The sequence below is a fragment of the Herpailurus yagouaroundi genome, unplaced genomic scaffold, assembly GCF_014898765.1.
Source record: "Herpailurus yagouaroundi ecotype Mexico unplaced genomic scaffold, PumYag 159, whole genome shotgun sequence".
Taxonomy (NCBI): Eukaryota; Metazoa; Chordata; class Mammalia; order Carnivora; family Felidae; genus Herpailurus; species Herpailurus yagouaroundi.
In genome coordinates this window covers 65,768,672-65,787,219 of record NW_024412400.1, presented here as the reverse complement: position 1 = coordinate 65,787,219, position 18,548 = coordinate 65,768,672, and the positions used below count along the sequence as shown (strand labels likewise).

Genomic DNA, 18,548 nt, shown 5'->3' with positions numbered 1-18,548 from the left:
GCCCTTTCAACTATATTCCACAGCTTCCTATTATGATTGTTCAGTCTTCTCCCCTTCAATCCCCTGCACTCTGAAATGCTTTGTATTAGTTGTATGATCCACATTACGAAAGCATCACACAGGGATGTATCATGTGTTTACAAATTTTAGTCCTGGAGGATTTTATGTATTATGCATTTACAATTTTAGTCCTGGGGATGCCTGGCTGGCTCAGTCAGAGGAACTTGTGACTCTCGACCTCAAGGTTGTGAGTTCAAGCCCAATGTTGGGTATAGAGTTTGCTTAAGAATAACATCATAGATAAAGAAAGAATGAATGAATGAATAAAATTTAGTCCTGGAGGATTTAACCTGAAGAAGTTCCATGGTTAAATAAACTGGGGAATGATGAGTTAAATAGAGTTAACTTGGATTTCTTTTTTAATTGTAAGACATTTCAGAATCCCTGCCATACTAACATGTGTTTTGAATCTTAATGAGAAAATATATAGTGAGTCCCAAACTTAACTATAGATCCTTCCTTCTTTACAAAAAACTTCATGATACTGATGGTGTGTTTACCAAATTTGGGGGAAATTTTTCATAGTGCTTAAGTGCTTAAGTGATTTGAGAATCAGGGAGATCTGTGTTCAAATCCATACTCTGAGCTCTACTGGCTGTGTGACCTATTTAACATATTTAACCTAGGAGTTTGTTTCTTGATCATGTAAATGGTCATGATACTTAACCCATAATGATGTTATGAAGATTGCCTTAGGTTATATGTATAAAGTTTTATTGTTTGTCATCATTATCACACATAAGTTAATATGTAAAGGACTTGCAACAGTACCTAACATAAGAAATCTATGTAGTCCAGATCTGATTTTGACAGTTGTCTACAGTTGTCTACAGTATACTCCAGCAGTAACATGCTCTTTTGTATTCTTTTGTTTTTACCATTATTCTTGTCAATCTGTTGCTGTTCTTACTAGCAGACTGGCTCTATACAGGTATAGCTCTTTTTAACTTGAACTTCTGTTGGCTTTGGCTATTGGATTTAAATCCTGGCATTAGCACTAACTAGTTTTGAAATGCGTTGGGCAAGTTACTTGAACTCAGTTTTCTTATCTATAAAAGTGGGATAATGATAGTGCTTCCCTCAAAGCTTGATATGGACTAGATGTGACTACATATATAAAATTCTTGGCACAGTGCTTGGTATAAAGCTAGAACTAAAAACTTCTTCTTATGGTTAAAGTATTGGAGTCCATGGCCTTAGTTTGCTGGTGTTCTACCTGAGTAGATCTATGAATCCTCATCATCATAGCTAACTCCTACATTTTACATACATAATAACTCAATCTTTATAACAATCCTGTAAGATAAGTACTATTATTCCTATATTGTAAATGAAGCAACTGAGGCACAGAGGGGTTAAATATCTTGCCCAAGTCACACACCCAGAGCCAAACCTCTAATTCAGGGACTCTGGCTTTAGAGTTAGTGCTCTAAAAGCCAAAGAAATTGAATGTCTCTTAGGCCTCCACTGTCTTATAGCAAAGATCTCCACTGGAGTTTGTCAAGGTATCAATTCATTTTAGAATATGATGTCACCTGGAAAGAGTTCCTTAGACTTCAGGTACCTAAGGTACAGTTAGTGACATGACATTTTGTTGTATAAATTAAAGTCCTTTATGGGGCGCCTGGGTGGCGCAGTCGGTTAAGCGTCCAACTTCAGGTCACGATCTCGCGGTCCGTGAGTTCGAGCCCCGCATCAGGCTCTGGGCTGATGGCTCAGAGCCTGGAGCCTGTTTCCGATTCTGTGTCTCCCTCTCTCTCTGCCCCTCCCCCGTTCATGCTCTGTCTCTCTCTGTCCCAAAAATAAATAAACGTTGAAAAAAAAAATTAAAAAAAAAAAATAAAGTCCTTTATTTGAATTCTGTCCCAATGGTGGACCATCTTGCCATGCTGTGAAATGGTGAAGTACTTGCAAGTAGGGCTGATATTTTTCTCAACAGAGGGCTTTGGATTTGCTCAAATGATTGCCATCTATTGGGCCTAGAGATCTGGCCTATACCTATGGAAAAGATGACTTTGACTTCTGAAGTTATTAAAGGCAGGTATCTTCAGCTGACCACCATAACAGAAGAAATTCACAATGGCTTCTATCATTCATTAACAACCATATATTGGGCACTTATAGCAATTCACAAAAAAACAGCACTTGGCCTTCCTAGTGCTACAATCACATACCAAAAATATGTGGCAAGTAATCATATAAAAGAAAATGTGAATATTGAGAAATTTTTTGGCATGTCAAAGGTGATTGAAATCCCGTGAAGACATGGAATCCTCTAAGGAAACGACGTTGGATGAGAAGAGAGTAGTTTTAGATCTGAGAAGATGTGGTACTAACAAAGGGGACAGAGCAGTCAGGGAACAAAGAGGAATACGGAGGGTGGGGGGAGGTGGGGGGAAGTAGAGTCAAAGAAACCAGCAGAGAGCAGTACCAGGAAAGGGTAGTCAAATGTGTTGAATTTCCCTAAGAGATGGAGGGACGTGAGGATGGAATGGAGTTCATCAACCCTGCATCCTGGTGGACTCTTCAAAGTATCAGCCACAAAATCTACTCCCAAGCAACTGTGGAGTTTACATTTCAGGGTCTCAACCTGTAGCCTGTTTTTTAGAATGATTTCAAGGATGTCTGCCAAAACTAATGTTTTGATTGGTGATGCTCATCCTATTGAGCTATCATTTCTGACAGGAAGTAGCCAAAATAAATTTTACAGCTTGTGATTAAGACCTGAGATGGAGGTTACTAATGGATATTACTGAGGTACTAAATCTCTCTCTATATATACATATATATGCATATATACATATGCATATATATACATATATATGCATATGCATATATATGTGTATATATGTGTATGTGTGTATATATACACATACCTATATATAGTATATTTTATTATATATATAGTATATTATATATACACTTATATATATTTATATATATATAAAGAGAGAGGGAGACAGAGTCAGAAGCAGTCTCCAGTCTCCAGTCCCTGAGCTGTCAGCACAGAGCCTGACACAGGGCTCAGACTCACGAACCGCATGATCATGACCTGAGCCAAAGTCAGACACCCAACTGACTGCGTGCAGGTGCCCCATTTAGTACATTTTAAAATGTGTATTTAAAAAATTTTTAATTTTTTAATGTTTATTTTTTTGAGAGAGACAGTGAGTAGGGGAGGGGCAGAGAGAGAGAGGGAGGCTCAGAACCCTAAGCAGGCTCTAGGCTCTGAGCTGTCAGTACAGAGCCCGATGCAAAGCTTGAACTTGTGAACTGTGAGATCATGACCTGAGCCAAAGTTGGATGCTTAACCGACTGAGCCATCCAGGCGCCCTGTATTAAAAAATACTTTAAAAGGGGGGAAAAGTAAAATGGTTAATTTCCCCAAATAACTAATTTTAAATTTATGTTGGTTAATTTATCTATGTGGAAACATATCTTAAAATTTGGACTTTTATAGGCTAAGTAGCTTTTTCTTTTTTTTTTAATTTTTATTATTTTATATATTTTATATATTATATATATATTTTATATATATATTATATATAAATAAAAATATATATATTATATATTTATATATATTTTTAATTTACACCCAAGTTAGTTAGCATGTAGTGCAACAATGATTTCTGGAGTAGATTCCTTAATGCCCCTTACCCATTTAGCCCATCCCGCCTCCCACAACCCCTCCAGTAACCCTCTGTTTGTTCTCCATATTTAAGAGTCTCTTATGTTTTGTCCCCCTCCCTGTTTTTATATTTTTGCTTCCCTTCCCTTGTGTTCATCTGTTCTGTGTCTTAAAGTCCTCATATGAGTGAACAAAGTAGCTTTTTCTATCTGCTTCACAATGAGGTTCACATCAGACGAATATTCAACTTTCTCCTTGTAGATTGAAGCCTATTAATTCTGTGGTTAACAGTATACCATGTAAATGCACACACTACTTTTGTCAAGAACAGTGGGCCAGTATTTTATAGGACACACCATATGCTGTATTTGAGCCTTAGTTAGCAGCTCTTACTGCTAGCTAGCTTACCTTAGAAGCTCTTACTGATCCAAACCAATAACTTGATAGTTCCATTTCCTCACCTAGCAAATCCAAATTGGCATAATTCTGCAAATTAAATGAAGACATTTTGGATGAAAACAGAAACATTGTTATTGGTCATGTCTACAGAAGGAAGCTGAGTGGTGTGATTTTCAGTTACTCTAAAAACAACAAGATTTCCCTACTCCATAAAAGCATATTTGGGGGCAAATCCTAGAACGTTAACTGCTTCAAAAGTTGGACTTTCATTTGGGTGTTGTCAGTGGTTAAATGTCTTTATGCCATTCCCCCTGCCACCCACTTATGAGTCTGAAAGCAAGCATATGAAGAACAACACCAGACAGAGGGAAGTAAGGGCATTGCAGGGAAAGAGCAGGTGCACAGTTCTGAGGTGAGATAGCATGGCACCTACAGGGGGTTCCTTCTATGGAGTCTCTGTAAGGTATATATAAGAAGTTTGATGGAGATATTTATGTAACTTCTATAATTTATGTAGAACTACTTAATTTAATTTAATATTTATGTAATTTATGTAGAACTAGGCCCAGTCTTGTGTTAAGATATATTCCACTGTTTTAATTATGCTAACTCCAGGTCAGCTAATAGAATTATGAAAACATATAACAAAAGTGTGAGTTTTCAAGAATAAGTATGGCTTAGTGAGAAAAGCTTCAAACTACTTACTAAAAATATTCTCTGTGACAAACCTGTAGAATAGCTTTTAAATTTGGGCAGCCAAATATAGAATTTGATTGAAAAATTGTTTGTTACTGTTATGTGGATTTAGTAGTTTTTTGTTTTTCCATCTTAAACAAAAACTTCTTTAAGTCAGTCTTCCTTGTTGTGTCCCCAGTGCACTGCTTCAGAAAAGTCATTCTTTGTTTAAAGTTTAAAACACTGCAGTTGTTGACAGCTATGGTGCCTTACTTGAGACAAAAGCTTCTTGCACGCACATCAAAGGGGGTGGGTCTACGCTTAGGGACCTCTTGCTTGAACCACCCAGTCTAGTTGTTGTCCTTCACTATTTCCCTGTCCTGCTCCACCCTGTTCTTTCCCTCCACAGAACATATGCTATTGGGAATTGTCTTTTATTTATTTATGTATTTGTTTATTTTTAAAAATTTACATCCAAATTAGCATATAGTGCAACAATGATTTCAGGAGTAGATTCCTTAGTGCCCCTTACCCATTTAGCCCATGCCCCCCTCCCACGACCCCTCCAGTAACTCTGTTCTCCATATTTAAGAGGCTCTTATGTTTTGTCCCCCTCCCTGTTTTTATATTATTTTTGCTTCCCTTCCCTTATGTTCATCTGTTTTGTATCTTAAAGTCCTCATATGAGTGAAGTCATATGATATTTGTCTTTCTCTGACTGACTAATTTCACTTAGCATAATACCCTCCAGTTCCATCCACATAGTTGCAAATGGCAAGATTTCATTCTTTTTTTTTTTTATTTCATTCTTTTTTTACATTTATTTATTTTTTTTGAGAGACATAGAGAGACAGAACACAAGTTGGGGAGGGGCAGAGAGAGAAGGAGACACAGAATCCGAAGCAGGCTCCAGGCTCCGAGCTGTCAGCACAGAGCCTGATGCAGGGCTCGAACTCCTGAACCGTGAGGTCATGACCTGAGCCGAAGTTGGATGCTTAACCGACTGAGCTACCCAGGCGCCCCCTAAAAAATTTTTTTACATGTATTTATTTTTGAGAGACAGAGCACAAGTGGGAGAGGGGCAGAGAAAGAATGAGACACAGAATCTGAAGCAGGCTCCAGGCTCTGAGCTGTCAGCATGGAGGCTGATGCTGGAGCTTGAACCCACAAACCATGAGCTCATGACCTGAGCTGAAGTCAGACACTCAACGTCCTGAGCCACCCAGGTGCCCCAAGATTTCATTCTTTTTGATTGCTGAGTAATAGTCTATTGTATGTATATGTACCACATCCATTCATCTGTCAATGGATGGGAATTGTCTGTTTAATTACTTCCTTTTTAAAAATTTTTAAGTTTATTTATTTTGAGAGAGAGAGAGAAAGCATGAGCAGAAGAGGGTCAGAGAGAGAGGAGAGAGCAAGAATCCTAAGCAAGCTTCTACTGCCAGCATGCAGCTCGGTATGAGTCTCAAACTCACAGACCATGAGATCATGACCTGAGCTGAAGGCAGATGCTTAACCAACTGAGCCACCCAAGCACCCTGTTTAATTACTCCTAAGTAATTTGTCTTCCTAAGTAATTGTGTCTTCCTGGCCAGCTGGAAGCTCTGTGAGGGGAGGGAGCATGTCTGTGGGTGTCATCACCATGCACCCAACTCGTAAAAGTACCTGGCACGAAGTAAACACTCACATATTTGTTGAACAAATCCATGATAGCTTTTACTGTAAAGAGGTGTGGTAACTATGTCCTGACAGGAAGTTTTCCCTATATACCTCACTTCTCAAATAAGGCATCGTCAGTAGGATCAGCACCAAAATGTGCTTGCTTTTCTCCCAGATTCCTGTTCCTCTCCATGAAGAGCCCAAGTAGAAAAATGATAGGGGGCAGGTAAGCTGCCTGCTCTTTTCAGAAAGCATGAACTTGGGGCACCTGGGTGGCTCAGTCAGTTAAGCGTCCGACTTTGGCTCAGGTCATGATCTCACGGTCCGTGAGTTCGAGCCCTGTCTTGGGCTCTGTGCTGACAGCTCAGAGACTGGAGCCTGCTTTGGATTCTGTGTCTCCCTCTCTCTCTGCCCCTCCCCTGTTCATGCTCTCTCTCTGTCTCAAAAATAAATAAACGTTAAAAAAAAATTAAAAAGCATGAACTTAAAAGCAACAATGAAGAGAAATATAATCTACACTATGTTAATCTGTTCACAATTATATTGAGCACTAGTGTTGTACCAGACAGTATACCAGTCCTAGGGGAACAAAAGGGAAGGAGGTAGATGTTATATTATCACTATCCATTTCCACAGGTATCAAAAGTAGAAGCTTGAACTAAGAACTGGAGAGCTCAAAGGGAAGAGTGTCTGAGGAGTGAGTAGGGCAGGGTGCCATAGAGGAGACAGCATTTGAGATGCATACTGAAGGATGAACAGGAGTTTGATTGTGAGAGGAAGAGGGAGAAATTCCAATAGCAGATGGAACCCTGCAGGTTAGCCTTCTGTAACTTTGAGGACGGTATATATAGTATATGGGCGAGATACGTTGTACCTGCGAAAGTGTGTCCAGGGAAGTAGTATGTAGTAATAGGAGTAGAGAAAAGGTATGTTTGTACAGTAGGTGGATATCAGGAGATGGAGAATGTTCTTTAAGCTGTATAATCCCTAGCTGTTACAGCTGCTTTAAAAATTTTTTCCCATAGAAGCATAATTCCTTGAACAAATTACAGGACTGAATTATTTTTTATATACCATAAGAGGTGTAGAATTATGCTATGGAAAACACAGAACGTAGAAAAACTTGACTACAGTCTCACCTTAACACAGCCACCACTCGCTTTTTGTTATATTTCCTTTCAGTCTCTCCTTTTGTGTATATGTTGGCTTACTTTTGTTGGATGCTATCACACTGTATATACAGTTTTATGCACAGCTTATTTTACTTATCATTTACCAGAAGGGTTTGTCGCATTATTGCTGCATAATATTCCCTTCCCTTTGGAATGGATGTATCAAAGAGCAGGTGCCAGTTTTAACCTAACTGTTCCCCTGTTACCAGATATTTAGACTATTTAGTTACTTGCTATTATAAATAATGTTACTGTGAACATATTTGAATACATAATCTTTTTGTTTTTAGGGTTTTTCCTTGAGTGATTGCCCCCAGTTAGAACTACCATATCAAAGGGTGTAAATATTTTACAGGCCTTATTTCCCATTTCCAAGTTATTTTCCTGTACGTGATTAATAGCAGTGTGAGAGAATGCCAGTTGTGCTGTTTCCTTACCAGCACGGACAGTTGTCCAGTGGATCACTGAGCAACACAGGTTTGAACTGCGCAGCTCTACTTACACGTGGATCTTTTTTTCAGTACAGTACATAAATGTATTTTAACTCAGCTTCAGGGAAAGAAGACTTGTGTTTATTAAGAGTCTATAAAGGAGTGAGCGAAAGTCTCTGGAAGCAGTTTTAAAGAAATACGTTAGTCAGTGGTAGCCACGTTGGATCATACATATGAACTTCCTGCTTCTTTGCAAGGGTGAAGTCATTTACTTGCTCTAGAAATTGCTTTGGTTTTCAGTTTGTGAGGATTGCCAACCTCCACCCCTGCTTGTGTTGTAGGGCACTGCACATCCAGAGTACCTCCGAGCATTTAACACATCTGTCAGCCTCAAGGAGAAGGACCGGTGACCCTTAGCATAGTACTGGGCACCTATCATTATAACACCCAGTTACAAATAGCCCACCTCCCAGCATCCTTGGAGGTGATGGTAGTGAAGGAGACAGTACTTAGGCAGCTTGGACTTTCTTTCATACTTACACTACATCATATTATTTTATGGTCTCTTTAACATATTTTCCTTTTGTCTTCTAACTTTAACCCAGTTTATTATCGCAGAAAAATGAATCTTTATCCCCTATTTCTTTTGTAATCCCCAAGCAGTGATACCTTAAATTACTTCTGACAAGGAGACTATACTCAAATCAAGGATAAGGAAATCTTTATGCTTTGAAGGGAAAATAAATTTTATTTATTTATTTTTTGCTTTGAAGGGAAAAGAAATTTTAAAAAGAAACAAGTGCATCAGCCTCTGCAGTCCTTAGAGAGCCCATAAATCCCATTCAGATTCTCCATAATTGCCATATCCATTATCATTGCTCTCAGATTGTCCATAATTCCCGGGTCCGTTATCATTGTTCTCTAAACTGCTTGTATGCAACATTGCAATTTAAAATGCAAAAGAAACAAAATCCCAAAATCAAATATTTCTAATTTTATGTCTCGGTTTTAGTTATCACTATCCAGGTGTGGGGGTAGAACACTGTCAATGAGGCATCTTATTTGTGTGGAAAAAAACGTGTTCTGACTTTTAGTCCAGCAGCTTGAGAGTCAGACTGATCTGCAGATATGTTATCTTTGGTCCACATTATATATTAAGTATTTTTAGATTCATTGCCAACACCTAACATTCAAGATCTTTCACACAACAATCTGGGCTTCCTACTTCCCTTGAAACGTCAGATCATCTGGCAACACTAGGCCAGACTTTCCGTATCCCACAATCACCTAGGGGCAGCACAGCTTCTTCCTTCTTTGGGGCCTTATTTCTTCAGTTTGCCACAAGCCTACCACTCCCCTGACAGAGTACAACCTACTTTACTCATTTGCATTAGCTGTTCTGGCCCCTGAAGACATGAGTTTAAGACTTAAGTTCTACAGGGTTTAGTGTTCCGTAGAAGTCGGTTAACTGAGGACCCAGCACAGTCCTCTGGTCTGGTTAGATGCAGGATCAAGCCGAAGTAAGATCAAGCATAGGAACACTGCGTGACATTTATGGTCTATCCCAGGGCAAATGGTTGGGTACTAGTTATGCTGAAGACCAGACAGAATTGGAGCCAGTAGAGGAGAAATAATACTTAGAAAGTAGTCCCTGCTTGGGACTCGGATCTGGATTGGAGTCCTGGCTCTGGCCCCCAAATAGAAGGAGATTGTAAATCATTCGAATTCAGTTTAAGTTTTGATTTATAAAATAGGACTGGACTAGGTAAGGTGGTCCCAAACTACTTTTAAGGGATGTTAATAGATGTGAGGAGGTTAAAGAGTAAGCGGAGTTAAGTAAATTTCCCTCACTTCCGAGACTTGTCAGGGTCTTAACAAGTGTTGTGCCTTGTGAATCTCTGAGAGAAGAATTAATATGGCTGCATTTCCCAGGTTATTTAATCACAGCATCACCAAACCCTTCATTCTTTGTTCTCTGTGCAAATTATCTCCTCAAGCTGCTTGCTGTTTTACAAAACTCAGCTTGGGGAAAGCTAATGTTAGCCCAACATTCTAATATTCTGAGTAAAAAGGCAGCAAAACCCTAGAAAGCCAGAGATGTCAAAGACAGCTCAGGATCAGGTCGACGGACACAGCTGAAAAGATTGCCGATCATGAGGATTTAGGAAGATGCTGTTGAAACGTGGATACTCCTGATCTCCGTTCAGGAGGCAGATGGAACAATAAAGTGGGAGGGTGGCATTAAACGAACAAAAGTAAGTAGACTTACGCAATCTCGCTATGAAGGGGAAGACAGAAAAGTTAGTGTCTCAGAAACTTTTTGAGGTGAATTGGAACTTTTTTCAATAGAGATGTAGTGAAAAAACTTGTAGCTGGTAATCCACTGACCTGGATGGTTGGGGGTTTGTCTCCCCATCTCTCTGGGCATCCATTTCCTCAGTTTTCCAAAAAGAGAGAGTATATAGGTAGGCCCTTTAGGTTTTAAAATTGCACTTTTATTTGTATCCCGTATAAGTTAGTAAGGATTGAGTCCTTCAGAAAGGGATTTGGTGAGGAAAGATGTATGAACAAATGAGAGCTGAGACCCAGATTAGAGAGAATTAGGTCAAGAGAGGTGCTTTACAAGCTCCTGGGGGATGGATCTTTAATGGTCCTCTGTGAAACTGAGTTCCAACTACTGGGATTTCTCTACAGAATTGCACATAGACTAGACAGTATTTGGTTGACTTCTTATGTTAACATGGCTTAACTTTCCAATGAAACCCACCAGACATCAGAACTAGATTGAGTTATCATTAATTGTCCTAAGAAGTTGATTTATTTGATTGGCTTTCCCAGATTTATAGTTTTTTGTTTGTTTGTTTTGTTTTGTTCTGGTTAATAGAGTACCTGAATAATCACACTTTGGTGCTCCGTTTCCAATTTTGTTTGCAGTCTTCTGACATTTTCTAGATTTGATGTTCTTGGTAAAACTAGTTTTAGTAATCTTAGGAGATCCAGTAACGCATGTCTCAGTAAGTAGTTTCCAATGTATGGAGAGCACTTTTTCAAGCATTTCAACCATTAAATACATACTTCTAAGTGTGATTTTGGACACTCATTCATTCCACAAGTGTTTGTTGTATACGCACTGTGTGCCAGGCAGTGATATGAAGCAGTGAACAAATGCATCCTCATGATTTGTGTGGTTGCATACATGGCTTCAGACAAAGAACTGTCGCCTGCACAAATATTAACTTCTTCATTCATTTTTATTTAATTATTCTATTCATTTTAAGTTATGAAAAAATGATGAAACGGTAACTTTCAGCACAGCTTTACCAGAAAGAAAATACGTTAGGCACCTTATTTATCCAATACACTGCATGAGAGAAGGAAAATGTTTGATAATACAAAGTCTTGTTAACACCACAGTGGTAAATAACCCCTATACTTATGTTTCTTTGCAAATTGCTGGTTGCATACAATTCAAACCCACAAAAGAAACTAAGAGTCTTTTTTTATTTTTTTAAACTTTTGTTGATTTTTTTAAATTAAAAAATTTTTTTTATTAAAAAAATTTTTTAATGTTTTATTTATTTTTGAGACAGAGAGAGACAGAGCGTGAACAGGGGAGGGACAGAGAGAAAGTGAGACACAGAATCCAAAGCAGGCTCCAGGCTCTGAGCTGTCAGCACAGAGCCCGACATGGGGCTCAAACTCACAAACCACGAGATCATGACCTGAGCCGAAGTCGGATGCTTAACCGACTGAGCTACCCAGGCGCCCTTAAATTTTTTTAATGTTTATTTATTTTGAGAGAGAGAGAGAGAGAGAGAGAAGAGAGACCAAGTGGGGGAGGGGCAGAGAGAGAGCAAGAGAGAACTCCAAGCAGGCCCCTTGCTGTCAGCACAGAGCCTGATGGCTTGAACCCATAAACTGTGAGATCCTGAGCTGAAACCAAGAGTTGGACACTTAACCGACTGAGCCACCCAGGTTTCCCAAAGCTAGGGGCTTTGAATTAAATATGTTTTTCCTGAAAATCCTTAACTGCTATCTGCCAGTCTATCCTCAAGCATAATGTGATCATGCACCATTTTATATTTACATAGGAAAATAACGAAGGCACAACTAATGCAAACAAACCTTTTCCACTTCTGAGCTGGAGACGGGGGCACACTCTTGGATCGGTGGTTTTCCTGGCCTCATTAACGGTAGTGTCCTGATCGCCAACACAGGCCTTCTCTCTTCTGCAGTGTAAAGTTGACGATCTCTGGAATACAAAAAAAAGAAGAGCGTTTTTCTTGAGTTATGCTTTGTCTGCACTAGGAAATTTCAGGGCTAAAGGAGCTGAAAAAATTAAGCACTTAGGACCTACTCAGTTTGGGCTTGGGTATTCCATGTGTAGTGTGATAGCACAGGAAAAGCATTTCAAAATGAAATTCTTCACTTCATACCTACTTGATAACCTTTATAAACCCTAATTTCCAATACTCCTAGAAGAGATCATGAAAAAAATCATCTCAAGTTTAACTCCTTCTTTAACACTTTTGGATATATTGTGTTCAGAATGAAAATCAAGGGGTGCCTGGGCAGCTCAGTCAGTTGAGTGTTCAACTCTTGATTTCAGCACAGGTCATGATCTCCTGCTATGTGAGATTGAGCCCTGTGTCGGGCTCTGTGCTGACAATGTGGAGCCTGCTTGGAATTCTCTCTCTCCCTACCCCTCTCATGCTCTCTCTCTCTCTCAAAATAAACATATAAACTTTAAAAACAAAAACAAACAGGGGCGCCTGGGTGGCTCAGTCGGTTGAGCGTCCGACTTCGGCTCAGGTCATGATCTCACAGTCTGTGAGTTCGAGCCCCGCATCGGGCTCTGTGCTGACCGCTCAGAGCCTGGAGCCTGTTTCCGATTCTGTGTGTGTCTCTCTCTCTGCCCCTTCCCTGCTCATGTTCTGTCTCTCTCTGTCTCAAAAATAAATAAAAACATAAAAAAATAATAATAATAAAAAAAAACACAAACAAACAAAATGAAAGTCAAATTTGAAACCAAGGGGCTGGCCAGGATCTGATTGTTCACCTTTAACATGAGTTAGGAATGTATGAATAGGTTCACATTGTTATTTTATTATCATATTTATTGTTTATATCACATTGTCATATTATTGTTACTTTGAAGTTCAACAATACTTTAAACTATTTTAGTGTTTCTTTTCTTTCATTTTCTTTCTCCTCCATTTCTGTCCCCTCCTATTTCTCTGCATCTTGAGACACTTCAGAGTGTCATTATTTGACATTTCAGAGATAGACCCTCGTCATTAGACTCCACCTTATCTTCTTCCTCTTTCTCCTCCCGCTCCCACCTTGTCAGGTCCTCAGCCTGTAAGGTCCACGCGTATCCCTCCTTGGTGAGCTCATGGATTTTGACAAGATCTTAGAGAGGTCATTGGACTTCTTTCCCAGAATCTGAAATTCCTGATTAACTGACCTCTTTCGGATCACGCCGCTTCTGCAGCTTTGAGGGCAAGGACTGGGCATTTCAGAGCGCGGCCGGCTCACCCTAAAGGCACTTTAGACTTGGGTGCACTCTTCTGCCGGGGCCTGGGCTCCTCTGACAAGTGACCACTGCCCTGTCAGCGCCTCCTTCCCTCATTACCTCCGCCTCCTGGCGGGGCTCCGGAGGTTCCTGCTCCCTGGGTCTGCCACGTTGTAGGATGAGGGTTAGAGGTGAAGGGGGCACTGGCCTCCCAGCCGCTGGGGGCGGGGCGAGGGGCCGGCGGACGAGACGGCGGGAACTGGGTGGGGTGGGCCTGTGACTCAGCGCCTGCACCAAACCCGGCCGGCTGCTGTGGCTGTGAGTCAGCCAGGCTGGTAGGAAGTAGACGCCTCCCCTGCCCCCTGTCCCCGCGGCCTTCAGGCGACCTCACGCCCTCTCCGCAGCGTTCCTCGGTGCGCAGCCACTGCGCGCCCCGCCCGCCTGGGCGCTCGTGTGCGCGGAGGGCCCCACCCGGTTTCTGCGCTCAGAGTTCACGGGGGAGACAGACGCAGGGCAAACCTCGCTCGGAGAAAGGACAGGTGCGGCAGTGGAGATGCGTTCAAGCGGTGTCGTCGCACAGAGCGCCTGGCCTGCCCGGGAGGAAAGAGCTTTGTTCTCCGCGAGCAGGGGCCGCTGGGGTGGGTGTTGGGGGTGTGGGAGGGGGACTTCACAGTGGAGGTGTCTCGAAGGATAAAAGGGACAAGTCGATCTTGAGGCCAGCAGTGCTCCTTCAAACCTAATGGTGCCTTGTCACCGCAAGCCCTGATCTTAGCAACCTTGTCTCAAACTTGTTCACCCGTTACTGTTGCAAAGAAAATCAGTAACAATAAAACTGTCTAGGGGCACCTGGCTGAAAGGGCACCTGGCTGGCCCAGTCCGTAGAGCATATGACTCTTGATCTCAGGGTCGTGGATTCAAGTGCCACGTTGGGCGTAGAGGTGACATTAAACACAAAACAAAAAGACCTGAGACAAAACCTGTCTAATGAAACACTGTTTTACACTTTGAGCTAGGCCTGCATTTCCCAACTTTAACATGGAAAAGAACTACCTGGGGAGATTCCTAAGGCCCACCCCCAGAGACACTAATTTAATAGGGAGAGTTGAGTATGGACCACCCTTTGAAGCCTTGGACTGGACAGCTTCTATGATTATTTAATGGCAATAATAGAGTTAAGAGATAAAAGAACTAGTTCTTAAAAACCTCTTAAAAACAGGTAAATTTTAAAAAAACAATAATTTGCTAATCTATTGGTGAACCAAATTCCTTTTTGTCTCTTCAGTTGGGAGCTATCTCTCTAAGTGGAGCCATACTTTGGCTTCCCTGGGTTTCGTCCTGGGGATAGGGTAAGGGTGGGGGGAACAGATGTTCTTTAAAAGTATCATAAAGACCAGATGCAAACTCATCGAATTAAGACTATTTTGGTATTTTAAAATACAGGGCCAACCCTGTTCTTCTCAGGACCACAGGACAGTAGTCCATCCCAACTTTCCAATAAGCCTTTCTCTTCCTCACCTTTGTGTGTTCTATTATTATTCCACTGGGTGGAATGTTCTTCCCCCTTTTCTCCTGGCAAGTTATTATTTGTTCTTAAAGACACAGCCCAAATGTCTCCCACGCTGCAAACCCATTGCAGACTCCTCTGGGTGGAAATTGTTACTTCTTTCTCTGTGTCTGTATCTCTGGTATTTATCACACTATTGCATTGCACTGTATATATCCACCTTATACACCGTCAGCTTCTTAAAGATGGAGCCTACCTTCGTATTTCCCCTCATCTCCCTACCAGTCTTGGTGTCTGGAACACAGTAAACATTCAAATGTTTGCTGAACAAGTAGATGAAAAATAGATCCATAGCCTTTTCCTTGTAATAGGATATCTAACCTATAAATTCACCTCGGGAGGGCAATATAGTTATCTGCTGTATAGATATTTTTATTTTAACTTAATATTTTAAATATTCAATACATTTGTGATTGTGGATCTTGACTGACTGTGTGTAAGGAGTAGTAAATTTTTCCTGTTTCCTGAGTGTTAAAGTGAGAGGCTTCTCCTGGGGTAGATGTGAAACCTCCATTTTTAGGGACTCCACATTCTATCACAGTGGCCTGTGCCTGCCTTCTTGAGCCTCTGGGACACATGGGCCAAGGAGGGACCGAACTACCTTAACTTGAAACTGCTGGGTGTAGAAATTCCAGTTGCTATTAAAGCTTTGTACTGTTGTTAGTTTTCTTAGGTACTGTTTACGTTGACCGTGAACCAGCCTGGCAGATCTGCTGGCAAGAATGCCTCTGGCGGAGTAGAGTTTGGGATACTTTTCCTGACCTACTTCCCTTCCCCACCCTGCTTTTAAACCTTTCACTCTTAAGTGTTCAAAACTTGTGTGGTGTGAGAGGCTCTGTAGTGGCTTGGTTACTGATTTTTGTCTGAGCTCTGAGTCATAACTCTGAGAATGATGGGTCAGTCAGTTGGGCGTTTGGGTTCTAGTACTTGCTTTCTTGAGCTTTATAATCCTGGTGAAGGCTTTTAACTTCTTTCAGCCTCAAATGAGCATAAAATGAGCGCAATACCTGCTCTTCCTACTTCACAGGTCCTCGTGAGATCAAAGTGGTGAAAGTGCAAGCGGCTCTAAGCTGTAAAGCGTTGTACAAAAGAGTATTATAATTTTTATAATTTAAATATTTCACATAGCATGCATTAATTTGTTACAATCACACTCTGTGCACAAAGGAGTCTTAATTTATTATAATGACCATCTGAATCTGACCCTTCAGACGTCTGTAGATACCTATAAAAATCATTTGCCTTATCTTTTGGATTTACATGCCATTTAAGAACCCGTTTTCAAAGGTCACATCTAATGTGCTGCTGGCCGCATTTTCCATAAAGCAGAAGATGACCCCAGCTTCTGGGGTGTCCTGTGCAACACCCTTGTGAAGTCAAGCAAGGGGTGTGAGTGGGCAAGCCCTGGATTGCCATACAGCAGAAGGGAGTCTGGGAGGTTTTGTTTCCAAGTTTAATTCTTTTCTGTTGCCTTTAGTCAGCTGCTATTTGGAACACTCCAATGAAAACAAATGCCTCTTGTCCTGGCAGTCAAGGGAGGCTTTTAGCAGCATGAGTAGCCTCAGGAAGCACATTTGTTTATGACCAGCTGTACATGAGGCACTGGCAAAAAGAAATTAGATCCCCAGGACTCAGACCTTCTCCCAAGGAGTTCACAGTTAGTTATTGCTGTTAGAGATAACAGAAATGTGACTGAAAAAGAACTCAAAGTAAGTTTTTAAAGTCTCCTTTCAACTGTCACAAGCATGTGTTTGGAAGGCAAAGAAGAGTGAGCTAGAAAGAGGTGTCACGAGAGAAATGTGCCGGCAAGGGAGAGCTGGAAGAGGAAAGGGGAAGACGGGGGTGTCTCTTCAGCCCAAGTGTCAAGGCCAGACTATGCTAGAGCAGCTGACCCTGAGATTAGTTTCCTTTTGTGTTTTAGGGGAGGCTAAATATTCACTCCAGATGTAAAATCTTATGGTTTTATGATGTGGGTTGCAAACCACATTGACTCATGAGTGTCCTTTGGAAGTTCTGGAGGTTAAGAGTTCTGGAATCGGAATGTCGAGTTCAAATTCAGCTCACCACTTCTTGCCTGTGTGACCTTGGGTGACTGACAGGACCCACACTTGGTCCAAGACTCCCCCACACTGAGAACAGAGACTGGCAGAGAGCAAACATCAGTACATGTGAGCTATTATTCCCCTTGACATACCCTGAGAGAATATAGGAGGCTTTTGGAGCTAAGCAAGTGCTTTTCTGATGTAGAGGTGTTTGTCTTGGGGCGCCTGTGTGGCTCAGTCGGTTAAGCATCCAACTTCGGCTCAGGTCATGATCTCACGGTTCATGGGTTTGAGCCCCTCATCCGGCTCTGTGCTGACAGCTTATCAGCTCTGTGATGATTCTGTGTCTCCCTCTCTCTCTGCCCCTCCCACCTTGTGTGCTCGCTCTCTCTCTCACTCTCAGAAATAAAATAAACATTAAGAAAAAGTTTTTTTAAAGAAATGTTTGCCTTCTGTGTCATAGTAAAAAAGAAACAAAAGGTTTTAGGAACTGGAAAGAGACAAGCCTGTCCTTTTCTGTGCTCCCCCAGACTGAATTTCCACCCTGGGAGTGTGAGAACAAAGTGAAGGTTTTAGGGCGAAAGGGCTAGGGTGTCAGACCCTGCGGTTCTAGATTACCCCGCTAATTTAGCAGCAGTGAGATTCTCCTCAGGTTTGCTTTGTAGCCTGTAATGAAATCCTTGGATATGACACTAAACCAATTTGAAATTTTGTAATAAAGTAATCTCATCAGAGTCCTACTGTTTTTCATAATTATATTTGTGCTTCACAGGCTAGCTTAATAATTCTCTCCAGTGTTTGGGTATATGGAGAGAGTACGACAGGGCCCCAAACTGAACTCTTTTGGTCCATGCCTACTCTGTGAGACAGAAGTTGTTTTTCTTTCCTTTTTTTGTTTGTTTTTTATAAAAATAATGCTGACTAAAAGAAATGAGAGAAACTTGGAGGAAGGTCAGGCGTGGGAAGGGTCCTTAGCCAGATGGGGTTCTGTCAATTCAGGACCCCCAGAGAGAGGGGACAACAATAGGTAATGTGGATTTACTCCTCATGTGTACTTTCCCTCTCTTTTTATCTGGGCAACTGTGGCCCAGAGAACTTAGGAAGCTTGCCCAGGTCATATAGCTAATAAACAAGAGAACCAGGACTTGTCTCTATGTAAAGTCTGTGTTCTTTCTTCCCAGTCCTTTTTCCTTAACCCTTTCTGCCCTTGTTCAAAGAATTTCAAGGCAGAGATAATGCAAACTGATTCATCATAGCCTTTTCTTGTAAAGAAGCCTTGAAGATGGGGTTTCTTTTTTTTTTTTTATATATATATATGAAATTTATTGTCAAATTGGTTTCCATACAACACCCAGTGCTCATCCCAAAAGGTGCCCTCCTCGATACCCATCACCCACCCT

The 18,548-nt window shown here is 41.2% G+C and overlaps 2 protein-coding genes across 2 annotated transcripts in view; one reads left to right on the top strand and one right to left on the bottom strand.

The window, feature by feature from the left end:
- The window catches only part of ECT2 (epithelial cell transforming 2), a 122,575-nt gene extending 108,799 nt beyond the window's left edge, over positions 1–13,776 (bottom strand). Inside the window, exons 1-3 of the mRNA XM_040480771.1 lie at positions 13,663–13,776; positions 12,153–12,279; positions 4,097–4,174 (exon numbers count right to left, since the gene is read on the bottom strand). The gene's annotated coding sequence lies outside the window, so the exon portion shown is untranslated. The remainder of the gene's footprint in view (positions 1–4,096; positions 4,175–12,152; positions 12,280–13,662) is intronic.
- Positions 1–18,548, top strand: part of NCEH1 (neutral cholesterol ester hydrolase 1) — a 59,160-nt gene that overhangs the window by 10,497 nt on the left and 30,115 nt on the right. The gene's annotated exons all lie outside the window — the stretch shown is intronic.